Source organism: Vigna umbellata, chromosome 1 (genome assembly GCF_029865625.1).
Source record: "Vigna umbellata cultivar VRB3 chromosome 1, Vumbellata_1.0, whole genome shotgun sequence".
Taxonomy (NCBI): domain Eukaryota; kingdom Viridiplantae; phylum Streptophyta; class Magnoliopsida; order Fabales; family Fabaceae; genus Vigna; species Vigna umbellata.
The window spans coordinates 57,813,104-57,825,501 of NC_142165.1; the positions used below are offsets into that span (position 1 = coordinate 57,813,104).

A 12,398-nucleotide genomic window follows, 5' to 3' on the forward strand; every position below is an offset into this window, starting at 1 on the left:
ACGAATTTAATTAGGGAATTGTGCTTAAATGTCCAGTATTTTCCCATTTTTCCTAATTGTGCTTAATTTGATCAGAAATTCTTATTTTAATTAATTTGAATGACCATTTTGATGAGAGGGTCGCACCTCCCACAAAAATTGTGCATAAAGAATGCAGTATAGACTAGGAAGTGACTCCTAGGTCGTCTCTCAAGGACCAATTTGGGTTCAGTCTCGGATCAAACACATAGTGGGGGGGGGGAATTTTGAAAGTGTTTTTGTGATTCGAAAATGATGTAAATTAAGACTGGAAATTAAATTCAACCGAACATAATTGAAAACACTGAAATAAATGAACAAAGCATGATGACCAAACGATCCTACATTGTAACCGAACGATTTCTAAAACAAGTGAGGAAATTGGAAATGCAAAAAAAATAAAGAAGCCGAACAGAATAAATAGCATAATGAACGGAAACAATAAACCGAAATAATAGACATCACAGTGAATTGAAAAGTAAACTAAACAATGCAAAAGATAAATATCCAAATACAACTAAAACTATTAAAATGCAACACTTAAACTGAAACATTAAATGCACAATGTTGTAAACTAAACATCAAAGGCAATTAATCTAAAACAAATAAAAGATATGGATGCAACCCGTGGCCGTGAGCAGCTTCCAAGAGAATTGGAAATTAAAAATGCTTCTAATATGCAACTCTTGGCCGTGACTCACTTGCCTTCTTCAATTAAAAACCCAAAACTTCTTCTCTCAAAGTCAACCACCGGACACAATACACCCACCTACTCCCATCTAATGACCTCTTTATTCCCAAAGAAATAAAGAAAATGAGTGCTACACATTCTGCTGCGTCTTGGCCCGTCCCATCAATCAACACTTTTCTCTTAAAAGAAAATAAAGGCTAAAGAAAATAAAGGCTAATTGTGATAAAAAGAATCCCATCCAAACCGGAAAACCTGTGCTTCATTCTCCTTTGAAAGAAAACGTTTCTCTCTTTTCTCATAAAGCAATGAAAGTGATAAAAAAAAACGTAACAGCGTGCATTACCAACAATTAATCACCGTGCACTTCCAACTTAAGAATCGAAAGTTGTTCTGCTACTTCAGAATAAAAGAAAGAAAATGATAGTAACACAAAATGAAGGTGGCGGCTGGACGTGATTCAGCTCCCTGCACTGTGCACACCAATTTCTCTCCTCACCCGTAACCTTCCATACGTCCCTCTCCGTTCTTCCCCCTCTTTTTTTTTTTTCTTTCTCTCTTTTCGCCCCAAAAAGAAAATCTCCCTTCCCCAACAAGTGGCGGCTGGATGCCCCCAAAAAAGAACTCTAAAACGAAGGTGCCCTATGGTGGCAGCTGGACTTCTCCATGGGCCCTGCTGGATATGCAACCTCTGGCCCCTCTACTTTTTACGCTACCCTTTTACTGGATGCTCTATTCATCCGCGCACCACCCTTTGCTGCTGTACGGCTTCATTCCATAAAGTTTTGTCCCCTAGCACTTTTGACTTCCTTCAATTAATTAATCACCACAAGAATGCACCTCTTTTCCATTATGTGGGCCGTGACCTATGTGGCATGTGTTGATATGCTTGACAAAATGAATTGTCATGGGCTGTGTTGGGCCGTGTGCAGCTTGCATTTCCAATTGGTTCCCTCCATGCTTCACGGCAAAAATGAATGGTAATGTGCTTTTAGCATGAATTGGCTGTGTGATGTGTATGTGGGTTCCAAGTTTTGCTTCCAAAAATTCATGAAGTGAATGACATGTTCTCCCTCTTTCACGTGCAGCCCCATCCATTCTTTACTTCACTAAAACAGATCCACCTTCTCCACTGGACGGTGCTTGCTGGAATCAAGCTCCAAGGTGCATAAACCAAGTTCTGGAAAAATGAAAGCCACTTCCTCTGCTGGACCGTGAATGTGGCTGCTTTCTTTTTTTTCTCTTTGCTATCCAATAAAGCCAAGCTATTGTATGCCTTGTTTAAGAGTGTTAGAAGGTCTTAGCATCGTCCAATGATCAATTCCAGCCACCACAATTACTAAACAGCAAGCAAACAATGCAAACAGATTAGAAATCACTCAAACAGTAATCACTGGACTGACATATGAGAGTAAAATAAATACTGGGAACAGCACAGAACGAATTTGAACAAAGTAAAAACTATACGTTAAAATAGACATCTAGACGAAACTATGAAAAAAAATTGCATGGAAAACGGATAAGAATTGAACTCAAACGAAGACACACAAGTTGACACAAACAGCAGTAATCACTGGACTGACATATGAGAGTAAAATAAATACTGGGAACAGCACAGAATGAATTTGAACAAAGTAAAAACTATATGTTAAAATAGACATCCAGACGAAACTATGAAAAAAAATTTCATGGAAAACGGATAAGAATTGAACTCAAACGAAGACACACAAGTTGACACAACATTCACGCGGCAGCCAGCGAAAATAAAAATGGCTAAGATGCATTGGCTCAATTTCCATTTCTCATTTAGCTTTCTAATGTCCCAGAAAGTTATCCAAAATTTTCCCATAATTAATAATGCAAAACAATAAGCTCAGATAATTCAAATTAGTTAAAATAAGAATTTCCGATCAAATTAAGCACAATTAGGAAAAACAGGAAAATACCGGACGTTTAAGCATAATTCCCCGACTAATTCTAGCACATTAAACTAAGTGAAGTGAGGAAAATATTGGTTCATCAAAATAGACCACACTTAGTCTTTTGCACTCCTGGGCAAAATCAAGACGCAAATCAGGGAATAGTTCAAAGGGCTTTTAAGAAGGTGATACAACGTCGACACACAGAAAATAAAGACTCACAAGGAAACAAACAGAATTTACACCGTCCTCAAGAAATCTGGACAGAGAAAAGAAGTAGATAATTCCAACACAGAATGAATCAGAGAAAGCAGATACTCATGAAATCATCCAAGCAATTCAAGACATGGCAAAATGATTAATTAGCTCAAGAGGTGAATCAAAAGTAACAAAACCTCACAGATGCACTATCAGTGTTTCTCTCAAGTGTTTGGGGTAAATCAATGTCACTCAATGCACTCAAGAAAGCAAACAACAACAGACTTGGCAAGCCTCTAATATCAACACTCAGAAACATATGCATGTTCAAATCAAAAGGTCTTTTCATGGTTGTAATGGCGCCAAGGACAAGGCAGGATATATCTGGATAAGAAGCTACAAACCATAAGGAACAGAGGAGCAATGGGGAACAAGTGTAAACACATTCAAACACACCCACAACCTCTAATTCCATCCTCTTCTTGACTCCATTATTCACAATTATTCACAATTTTTTTTTTCTTCATTTTTCTTTTTCATCTTTCTCACTTTTTTTCATCCTGTCTCTTTTCTTTTTTCTCTTTTCAAAACAAAACTGTAAAAGACAAGATTTACAAAAACGAAACAGAACAAGAAGAGGAACCAACTAGCCAACTCATCAGAATCCCTAAGGAGACCACACTTGTTCCCAAAACACTTCCAAAGCTCCAAAATTCCCTAAGGTTAAGGTAATCATGGTTTTTCACTTAGGGCTAGTGTATGAGCTTCAAAACAAAGAAATGGGGGAAAGTATAGGCTCAAAAGGGATTATCAAGGATCAAAACAAGGTAAGCTTATTTGGCTAGAGAGGCTCAAGAACAAAATTGCCTTTATCACTTCCAAACATGCATATCAATCAAGAATTATCAACAAGAGTCAAGCCAAGGCATTTGCGCAAGCAATCAAGAGACATATCACACACAAGAAAAAAAACATAAAGTGGCTCAAATCTCACACAGGGTAATTCTGTCACAATCAATTCAACCCTCAAACATCATGATCATCTTCCAAGCAAAGAAAAGCAAGGAATCCAACATCTCAGAGTATCAATGAAGTGAAGGAAAACTGACAACCTAAACAAAGTCCAGAAACCAAGAGAAACATGTAAAACTGTATACAAGACACGACAAAAATAACCTAGAAAAGAAAAAAAAAATTTAACCAAGAAAACAAAAACTAACAAAGAGAAATAAAAATCTCCCCCAATAGACCACACTTAAACTACACAGTGTCCTCAATGTGTCATAAGCATAAGATCAGAAATCATAACAGTCAACAGATCATGGACAAGTGCAATAAAAGTAGGGAAAGGGGGAGAAGAGAGAAAGAAAACTCCCTTGGTCATGGTGGCAATTGCCAATTTTGGACTATCAGGGAGATGTCTTCCACCACAAGATTCAGCAAACAAGTTTGGAGGAGGAACAACTTCATCAGTACTGCCATATCATCCACAACGAGATGCTTCTTCTTTCTTTTCCCAGCAAACTGTTCCATCAGTAGCTTTCCTTCCACTGGCAGTTGTTCAGTGTGTGACACCAGAATGGAGATCTCTGGCTCAGTCAAAGAAGTAGCAGTACACTCTCCTTCATTAATCATGATTTCCTTAATGTCAGCACCTGCATTCTCATTTAATTCTGCAGCATGGTCATCAAACTCACAATTAATAACATCTGTTATACGCTTAGAATCTATCTGTAACACATAATCAATTTCAATACAAATCGGGCAAGAACCAGATTCACAATCACATTCAAAGTTCTCAGAGAACTGTGTCAGATCAAAGTTCAGTCCTAACTCTATAGAGTTATCAGATTGCACAGTTTCTACCTCAAAATCAATATTGATATATGCATCATCAACAGAATCAAAGGTCAGTTCAAGGCTATTATCATTCAAAATTTCATCACGACAATCATGTCCATTCAAAACAACCTTTAGACCAATGGGTTCAATGGCTGATATTGAATCAAAAATTTTAGAATGGTCAATCAAATCTGTATCAGTATCAGTCATGAATCCTATAGAATCAGTGTGCATCAAATCACAGGCATTTGAATGTATAAGCAAATCAGGTAAAGTGTTTGGAATCTCAAGTTCAGAATAAACCTGTTTTTGCTCATTGAAAATTTTCTTACCAATCTCCAAGTCATCAGCTGCATCCTCAAGGCTATCATTTAAATCAAGGTCAGTGCAAGGATAGTGAACATCAGGTATGTCAATGTGCTCTACAGGGAATAATGAATCCACAGCATGAGTGTGCACATGTGTATCAATATCAGAATCCAGAACAGGCTTAAATGGTTCAAGTTTTACCAATTCAAAAGCATTAAAATTTACTTGAACCTCAGATACATGAGTAGGGATTTCAACTTTACAGTAAACCTGCTCAGGTTTTTCCTTTACTACCTCACTTGGATTTTGACCCGCCAGCTTGCAGAGCAACTTCTTTGCCTCTGTTGGAGTTGTGTCCATCAAAGATCCCCCAGCAGCTACATCCACTAATATCCTTTCATTGTCCAAGAGCCCTTCATAAAAGTAAATCAAGAGCAAATGCTCTGGAATTTGGTGGTTTGGACAGGCTGTGCAGAGCCTGTTAAACCTCTCCCAATAATCTGGCAGGCTTTCTTCTTGAAATTGCTCAATGGTAGTGATCTCCCTCCTAATGCTGCTTACCTTTGCTGTTGGAAAGAACTTGTGGAGGAATCTCTGTTGTGTTTCCTGCCAACTATCAAAAGGATAATGGTATAGGAACCAGTCTCTTGCTACACCTTGAAGGGACATTGGAAACACTTTCATCAACACTGTCTCCTTTGAAACACCAGGAGGCCTCATCGACAAACACACTAAACAAAACTCCTTGAGGTGCCTGTATGGATCTTCATGTGCCAACCCATGGAATTTGGGAAGACTCTGGATCAGATCATATATCCAGTCTTAAGAATCTGTCATCTCCTCTATTGTAGTGCAAAACCTGTCCCAGACCTGGACTTCCACTTCAAACAAAGATTAAACCAAACATATAGAAACATAACATATGGGGGAAAACCATTATTTACATAATCTGAAACTTCCAGAAACAACAACTAAATGCACAAAATTCAAAAAAAAAATGATAAAAATTCTAAAAACACAAAAATCGATAAAAGAAGTAAACCCAAACAAGACTAACTAAACATCCTAAAACACATCACACAACACAACACTAACACAACAAAAGACACTAACACAACAAAAGACCTAAGACTAAACCGTTGGTCCCCGGCAACGGCGCCATTTTGATGAAAGGGTCGCACCTCCCACAAAAGTTGTGCATAAAAGAATGCAGTATAGACTAGGAAGTGACTCCTAGGTCGTCTCTCAAGGACCAAATTGGATTCAGTCTCAGATCTAAACACGTAGTGGGGGGTTTTGAAAAATGTTTTTTTGATTTTAAATGAACTGAATTTAAAACTGGAAATTAAATACAACCAAAACATAATTGAAAATGCGGAAAGAAATGTGGAAAACAATAAGACCGAACGGTCTCTAAAGAAAGACGAAACAGTTTTACATTGAGACCGAACAGTATCTAAAGCAAGTGAGGCAAGTGAAATGCAGGAAAGAAAAACTCGAAACTGAACAATAAAAGTAACACTGAACAGTAGAACTTAAAGCCGAACAAAGTAAACAACATAGTGAACGTAAACAATAAACTGAACAATGCAATAGATAAATATCCAAACACAATTAAAGCTATTAAAATGCAATGTTGAGCTGACAAATTAAATGCACATTGAAATAAAGCTTGGAAATTGTAAACCAAAATTACCACCGATTCAAGCACCAACACAATATAAAGAAACCTTCTAGAGCTAAAGCAAAATAAAAGACAAATTCCAACGCTTAATGTGATAATGACACTGCAAAAAAAAAATAAAATGCATCTACCCAGGCCGTGACACCTCTTCACCCAAAATCTAAAGAACCGTAAGCGCACCAAACTGAAATCAATGCTTGCTGGCTGTGTGCTACTCTTTCCAGCCGTGACTCTTCCATCCAGTAAAAACTCAAAACTTCTTCTCTCAAAATCAGCCACCATACTCAATACATCTACCCTATCTAATCACCTCTTCATTCTCCAACAATTGCTGCCAATTGTCCCATCACAAATTCATCACTGTGTGCATCTTTTTCATTGGGTTAAAACTAATAAAAACTTCTAAAGAAAAAGAACGAAACGTGAGGTTGACGGCTCCCTTCACACATCCACCCCCACTTAAATTCCCTTCACGTCTCCCAATGCTCCAATTTAATCACCGTGCTTCACTTCTCCCATTTTTATATCCCAGCTGGAACAATTAAAAGGCACCGTGCACCACTTTTCTATATGAAGAGAAATACTGGAATGAAAACCGAAACTCTTCCAACTCCACGCACACCATTATCCAACACGCACACACGTTGGTTCAAGCGTCCGTGCACACCATTCTTTTCTTCTCGGTACTGCTCCAACACATGTACAGGCCGAGACACCTTGTGCCACTTCCAGAATCATAAAATGCGAGTAGAGATTGAACAATAACGTGCACTTTTCATAATGAAAATTAAATAAGCATTGCTCATGAATCCAGCACTTGCAAAAACGAAATGGAAAAATTGAAAGTGTATTTTTCATTCATGATCCTCAAATAGCGTTTCCAGCCAAAGAAGAGTTCAAAAACAAAATCCTAAAATCCAAAGACAGAGACTGAGAGTGAGTGGCAAGTGGCGGCTGAACCACACACGTCCAACACCCCCCTCTTCAAATTGAAATGTGCTTTTTTTTTTTTATATGTGGGAGGCAGTTGCCCTAGGCCGAGACACCCCTCCCTCCAAGCACGTCCTCTGCTAGGTGTGTTCCCCTCTTCCACGAGCTCCCTTCTTTTTCTGGACGCACCCCCATTTTTGCTGCCAGCGTGTGCTTGAAGGCTTGGTCCGAGTGCTTCAATGTGGGCCCTTCTTTAATTCCAACTAAGGCTGAATAAGATGAATGGCCGTGTGATGTGTTTTTCCTTCCAGCAAGCAACATGCACATCTCCAAGTGCACCCCCAAATATGAAATCCGCACCTCCTCACTCATTTAGCCTCTAAATGTCCCAAATTGTATTTCCAAAATTTTCCCTACAATTAATAATGCAAATAATTAGCTCAAATCATTCAAATTAATTAAAATAAGAATTTCTGATCAAATTAAGCACAATTAGGAAAAATGGGAAAATACTGGACATTTAAGCACAATTCCCTAATTAAATTCGTTACAATAAGCTAAGTGAAATTGAGAAAATATTGACTCATCAGCCCTCTTTTTTGGTAGTGCTGAAACGATTTTTTTATGGAAATGGTTTGGGAAAAATTGTAATTTCGTGGCATCCCACTATGAGTGTTACACAAAACCTTTCTTCAAAAGAACAACTCTCGTGATGACATTACTGAATTCGGTAAATTTGTTATCTATCATATGATGACAATAACTTCGTTCAATCTTCCTCATTTGATCTACATAAACCTCATGAGTTGCATCTAAGGAATGGCTGAGTACACCTTCCGGTGTTATTACCCCTGTCTGATCTTTAGAATAATGCAACATCAGGGAATTAGTACACCATATGAGGTCCACTTGAGATTACTTGTTTATTTGGTATTGGGTAATTTAATTAAATAATTAAAATTATGGATAATGATCTTGTGCTCGGTCGGTTAATACATATTAATGAGATTATGTATTGAATTGTGATGTGAACACAAAACCATGTTATTTCCTTGTAACATTGTTAGTGGTATGGGTTTTTCGGATTGCGATACGTTAAGGAGTTTGAGTCTCGCGTGGAGACAGAGATTCAAGTGTCATTCTTCCTCTTGTGCGAGGAAATGAGAGGGTTGGATGTCTCGCCCACTGTGGCTCGTGTTGAGTATAATTCATTGGTGCACGTAGTATCAGTGTTTTTACCCGTTATTCCTTGAGGAGTCAGGGAGATATGTCTGAATTTGCGATGGAAGATGACTCAGATCGTTCTGTTTTGCAAAACAGGTTGGTACGATAAAGTGCAAGGAAACAACAATGGTTTATGAATGGTTTGGTTGGGATATTATTTTTGTGTTGATATATGATATTGTGGCTTATTATAGTCTTTGATTTATTCGGTTATACTATGTTATATGATATGGTATTTTTGGTTGCTCACCCTTGTGCGTTTGTGGTTGTAGTTTCCACCTGCGATAATCGTGTTTGTACAGGACTAGATGGTGTTGCAAAAGAAGCTGGTTAGCGGTAGCTTGACGAGAGAAGGAGAACTAATTACTCTGAGGATTTGCTATATTTATTCTTGATTTTAATTTTCAGACTTGGTGTTTTTGGTAACAGTTGTGTTTGGAATTTTTTTTTTGGTAAGAACATCGTTTATGTTTTGTGGTATTTGCTTCTGCGATATTATTTGAAAAAAATTATATAAAAAAAAACTTTTTTATATAAATTACATCAATATATTATTTTTTTTACACGTGACATCCCGACAAGGCTGTTATAGTTGAATTTGGAAGTAGTAGTTGAAAGAAATATATTTTGTAGTTGTGTGTTGTGTTAGATGTTGTCTTACGTCAAATGATAGAGTACATGAGTATTTATAGATTATTTTAGAAAATGATAATCACAATTTATGTGAAATGTTCTAGATTTTTACCTATATAAAATGTTTTTGAGTTTTTTCTTTCTGTCTTAAATTTTTCTACAATATTCTAGAATTTGAATTATATTTTTTATTTTATAATTTTTTATATTCCTGTATAATTTACATTTACACTTTAATACTTTTGGAGTGGTAGATGAAAATATCTCATAATTCCACTATTTTCTTGGTTCTGATTCACTTTGTTAAGGATAAGAAATGTTGAATGCTTCTTTTGTTGTTAAAAACATGTGGTTCCGACGAAGTCTTTTGGTTTTCATTAGTTTTGGACCGTTCTTTCCACGTGTTTATGATAACTATTCTCAGTTTATGATAACTTTATGATAATGTATTGCTGAAGTTATCCAATAAATCATTGTATTACTTACATAATTTTTTAATAACACATGCATTTGTTGGTTAGATTCACCAAATGCAACATGAAGAGATTCATTTACAGTCAAAAGTCTTTTGATGTAGTCTACGCGAATGACTGCTTATTGAATAAGAGCCTTAGGATGTTTTTGCATTAAACTTGTCAAAAAAATTTGTGATTATTTAATATAAAATACTTACATCCGAAAACTCTTACATGTCCTGTATGAATTTTTAAAAATTAATACACTATTAAGTACCTAAGATACATTATCAACGACAACACCAAATGATAAAAGTAAAATACAAAAAGTAACTTATTTTATAATGGCAAGTTACGCACCCAAGAAGATTTATTTGCGTCTGTTCGACGTAAGAGGAGGTATGCTTTGTTCGTTTCTGAAGAAATTTCTAGGGTCAACCCTGGTCTTCACGAGTGTCAATCTATTAAAGTTGTTACCAAAATACTTAGTGCCCCAAATGCTGGCTTGTCTAAAGCTTGTGTAACCATTGTTATTAGTTCCAATGTCGAGGTCTCTATAATTCAGATATGCAGCTCTTGGAGACTTTGAAACATGAGGTTCCATATATTTATACACTCTTCTAATCCAGTTGATGTACCTTTGTGCTGCCGCATCCCCTTTTTCTTGCCAATACACCCTGTATTGAATGAGGAATATGTAGCCAGATCTGTGTGGAAATGGAGTTTCGGATTCTGAAATCTCATTCATCCTGCCTCCATAAGGAGTGAATTGAATGTAAGCATCTTTAGCCGCATCTTCATATAAGAAATGCCATAACCTTTCTAACCCAAAATCTGGAATGGGATCTCTCACATAATCAGATTTTGCTTTCAAGAACAACAAACTGTTTAATTGAGTTCTGTTCAGCAAAACATCGGTGGATTCACCGGATGCGAATCCAGCCTTGTACAAAATTGATTCTATCCAACTCATCTCAGTGCAGTCTTCTCTCACCAAACCCAACTCCGGGAAGCTCTTTTGCATCAAGGGAATGAGATCATCTACACGTCCCAGATATAAGGATTCAAACTTCGCTCCTACTGTTACATTCCCACTTTTACTTGAATTTACCCTTTCAATGTTGGCCTTCATGGTTATGCTCTCATTAAATTTGTTTGCCACACGCTGCCACTTATGAATAATCTCGATTGCATTTTCTTCCAATGTCCTTGTAACTTGGAACACAGTTACAATTGATGGAACTGAAACTAGTTTTATCTTCCAAGCCACTATGACTCCAAAGCTTGCTCCACCACCACCTCTAATGGCCCAAAATAGATCCACGCCCATTGTTTCTTTATCTAGGAGATTACCATTGACGTCAACAATCTTAGCATCAATTATATGATCAGCAGCAAGACCGTACTTACGCATCATATACCCATAGCCACCACCGCTGAAGTGACCACCAACGCCCACAAGGGGACACTCACCTGCTGGGAACCCAAGTGTTTTGCTTTTCTGGCTAATCCTATAGTAAAGTTCACCTATAGTCGCCCCAGCTTGAACCCAAGCAGTTCTGTTTTCAGTGTCAACTTCGATTCTTCGAAGGTTTATGAGGTCAACGATGAGAAATGGAACCCCAGCAACATACGAGAGACCCTCGTAATCATGGCCTCCGCTTCGGGTTCGAATCTGCAGACCATGACGTTGGGCACAGATTATGGTGGCTCGAATGTGGGAAACGTCCATTGGTGTGATAATGACTTGGGGTTTTGAGCTTATGTTGAAGAACCTAAGATTTTGAATGGTAGCATCTAGGACTGAGGAGTATGAAGAGTTGCTTTTTTTGTAAACAACATTGGAGATTGAGTTGGTGATATGGGGATAATTGTAAAGACATTGAACAAACTTTTCATGAGAATCTGCTGAAGAAGGATGAAATGAAAAGAGAAGAATGGCAGTAGCAAAGGTAAAACAGAAGCTTGGATACTTCATTTTTGTTAATGGATTGTTGGTGATATGAGAAAGAGGAATGCAGAGCCTCTAATTTATAGTAGTCTGGAGTTTAATGTTAACATCGTTATGTTTGGGGCGACTTCTCTGCTCTCTGTTTCGCTTTCTCTGACCATGAAAACGCAATAAAAGTAAAAGGGCTAAGAGGTCATTCGTCCCATTTTTAGAAACGTAGATAGAATGCATTTTAAGTTGTATCTATGATATATATAGTTCACATAGTAAAATAACTGCCGTTATAACTATCTTAAAAACCATACTAAAATTGAATATTATTATTAAATATTATCTAAATGTATATATAAACAGTGAATGAGTAGTTTCGTCGGAGTGCTTCTTCAATTATGTGGTATCTATCAGAAAATGATTTTATAAATCACAGAAGTTATATATTTTTTATGTATGTTTAATACTTGGAATCATATAAAAATAGGAATGATGATAGTTAAATGTAAGACTAAAAAAATACTATAACAGAAAATTGTTATTGTTATATATATAT

General features: G+C 37.0%; 1 pseudogene; it reads right to left on the bottom strand.

The window, feature by feature from the left end:
* Positions 1–10,114: 10,114 nt before the first annotated feature.
* Positions 10,115–12,080, bottom strand: LOC124823927 (tetrahydroberberine oxidase pseudogene; annotated as a pseudogene).
* Positions 12,081–12,398: the final 318 nt, after the last annotated feature.